We start from the raw sequence: 3,245 nt of genomic DNA on the forward strand, positions 1-3,245 counted from the left end.
TGAGTACCTAAACTTTAACTTCAGAATATATTTCATTGGGGAGGGAGGGAAGGTGCTAAGACTGGGGAAATTTTTAAATTAAATTATTATTCTCAACCAGTCAAATATTTTGGGGGAGTAGGAATGTGCATATATGTAGAGACAGTTCATGTTTCTTTTGAGACCTTTGGGATAATGACTATTGATGTTCATGGTATATATGTATGTGGGCATGTTCTCTGTAGGCTCTGTCTCAATTGTTTTTGAATTTTCAGAATTGATTCCAACTTTTTCATGACTTTCAGACATTAGATAATCCATAAAATAAGTTTGCTTGCATACAGGTGGGCAAGGATAAAGTACATAAAGGCCTAGGTTATGTTATTTTTAGAATAGAAACTAACACCAAAGTCATCTCCAAATCTGAAACTAGCATGGTTATTACCCCAACCTGCCCTGATGAGGAAAGGGAAAATACGTAAAGGGCCTAAATATCAAGAAACATAGACCCAAAGGACAACCAAATTAAATCACTAGTCTTCTAGCCTAATGAAAGCTATAGACCCCTTCAGGGATAATTCACTCTTTAGCAATTGCTAACAATACCTTTTTGAGCATACCTCTACTTCCCCACTTTTCCTTTGCTCCCGAGAGACTCTTCTTTTTACCACTGAATTGTTCATTTGCTTCTCCCATTACTCATTATTAAATAATGGGAGCTGTCAAGATCAAAATCACATATCACAGCTAAAAAGAGCTGACCTATTTTACCAACACTAAGGTATTTAGAAATCTAATATATTTACCAAGTGACACACTACTGTTTCACTAAGCCAGCAGAGAGATACACTGCCCATTAATTTCAGTTTGTGTATGGTTAGCTTCACTCTATATATGGTCAATTTCACTTACTGGAGGGGAAAGTTCAAGCCTTTCCCAGAATGTTTTCATTCATATTTCACTAATACGCTAATTTAGCCATTTCTGACATGTGTGATGTCCACTGGTCGGGAAGTGATTAGTGAACCAGCATTTCATTGACTTAAAAATTATCTCCATATTGATGCTTGCTGCCCACTTTGTTGCCAAGGAAGAACTAGCATTAGCTGACAGCAAAGAAAAGTATATAGTTTCCTTAGAGAACAGAAAGAGGCAAGGATTCTGTAGTGATTACAACAGAGTTTTAGAACTAGACATAGCACATATGCACAGGTGTGCACATACATATACACACACTCAGACCCACTCTAGTCTCTTCCAGTTCATTTTCTAACCCTAATACAGATACATCCAGATAGACATTGGTACAGGGAATGAGCCATCCACACAGGTTTCTGCAGGCAAGCATACTCACATATTCCCATAATGACCTCCATAGACCCAACGCTAACTTCACTCAAGGATGCATGCATATATTATTCTCAGATCTACTCAAATGTTTACTCACATAAAGTCACCTACCAGATAGCAGGAGAGGTGATGAGGTAAATGGCTTGGTAAATAAGAGATGCTTGATTGGTTAGGAGAAGGAAGGGACTAGCAGGAAAATGGGATTGATAGAAGTGAAAGAGTGGCAAACTAGTCAGCCAAGAAAACTCAAGCTGCTATGAAAGCCAATATAGTCTTGAATCTGACTTTGCTCACCCCAACAGGGAGATCTAGGGAAGATGCCTAAGCAGAATGAAGGAGGCCCACCTCAGCATTCCACCAATCACCCCAAATGAGTATTAAGGGGCTGTAACCTCTTCTTTGTAATTAGCCCAACAGGCTCTGTGCTTCCTATCCTTATGGAAGTTGGGCTTTTTAGTTTTCTTATCCTATATCACTTCTTATTCTTGTTATAGATCATCAACTAATGGCATTGCTACTTTCTTTTGCTTTCCAACAATGACATAATATTATTGCTTAGAAGCTACTGAGTTAAGCCATTCTTTTTGTATAATATCTCATTTAATGTCCCATTTAATTTATAGTTTTGAGCCTTTCCTTCTAGTCATCTGCAATCTTGATCCAATTGAATCTCACTCTTGAGAGACTTTCTTTCAATAACAGTTGTACTCAGGTGCATTATGAAGGTTAGATGAACTGACGTTTGTTGGGGATGGTTTTAAAATACAGGAAGGGGATCAGTAAGCCATCCTTACACTAATTTAACACCCTTTAGTGATATGAACTGAACAAATTTGAGAGAGACTATAGGCTCCCTGTATTGGGGGCACTGTGGTTGTATTAATGCAGCTCAAAGAAGCATAAGCATGAAGTTTTTTTGTCTTTGTTTTTGTTTTTTGAAAGGCTCTTTCAGGATGTTGAGTCATCTGGAGTTTAAAGTCAACTAAATCCTCTAAGCCCTTTTCATACTTGATGCTGCCAGACGAAGTTCCTATTGTCCTGTTCTGGTATGATTTATGTCCTTGAGCCTAAAATCCAAGCTTCACATTTATCCCCTTTTCATCTTGTTGACTTTGACCCGTCTGACCCTTGAGGTTATTTTTCAGTCTTGATTCTGCATCCAATGGTTCTCCCTCCAGTTTTGAGCTCTTCAAAGTTGAGAAGCCAGACTTCTATGTTTTCATTTGAATTGTTGATTAAAATTACTAAGTAGTACAGGAAACTCCCTTACAGTTAACATCAGCCTATTCAAAAGCAACTTTGTGGGCACACTTACCTGGTTATGAATCTGCCTAACATTGCTACATTCCAGCCCATGATGCCACACAATTTTGTCACCTTGGTCACAATATACTCTTGGCAAATTTGGCTTTGCTCAAATTCAGATGTTCTCTAACTCTGGAGGAAATGTTAGACAGGGCTGCTCTTGTCTTCTCCTAGGAATAGCTTTTTACCAGCACTGCTTCCCTTTGTCTTCCCATCTGTGACCAAATTAGGTTTGACACTGAAGTTTGAGTTTGAGTGAATTATAGCATTTTCTCTTTATCTCAGTTTTCCACCTCCATCCTGGATTATTTTATTCATCATTGCAACATGATGCTGTTGCACATAGGGAGAAATGAACACCCAGAAAAGTTACTACACTTGATCTTAGCCAAAAGGCTGAGAAGCGATACACCCAGAGAAGTTAAGATGTTTGCTATAGGTTAGTGAATAAATCTGGAGGGCAACCAGCTTGTGGTACACAGCTGCATTCTGTTGTGGAAGTATACTGCAGAAGGCAGCCCACAATCCAAGCTGCCAAATGATTTCAGTTACAACCTCATGGCTATTTAATCTATAGATAACAATAGCATAATTATTTTTCCTATTTCTTA

The 3,245-nt window shown here is 38.3% G+C and overlaps 1 pseudogene; it reads right to left on the bottom strand.

Moving 5' to 3' along the window:
- Nucleotides 1-2,873: 2,873 nt before the first annotated feature.
- On the bottom strand, nucleotides 2,874-3,042 carry LOC144309271 (U2 spliceosomal RNA; annotated as a pseudogene).
- Nucleotides 3,043-3,245: the final 203 nt, after the last annotated feature.

The sequence above is a fragment of the Canis aureus genome, chromosome X, assembly GCF_053574225.1.
Source record: "Canis aureus isolate CA01 chromosome X, VMU_Caureus_v.1.0, whole genome shotgun sequence".
Taxonomy (NCBI): Eukaryota; Metazoa; Chordata; class Mammalia; order Carnivora; family Canidae; genus Canis; species Canis aureus.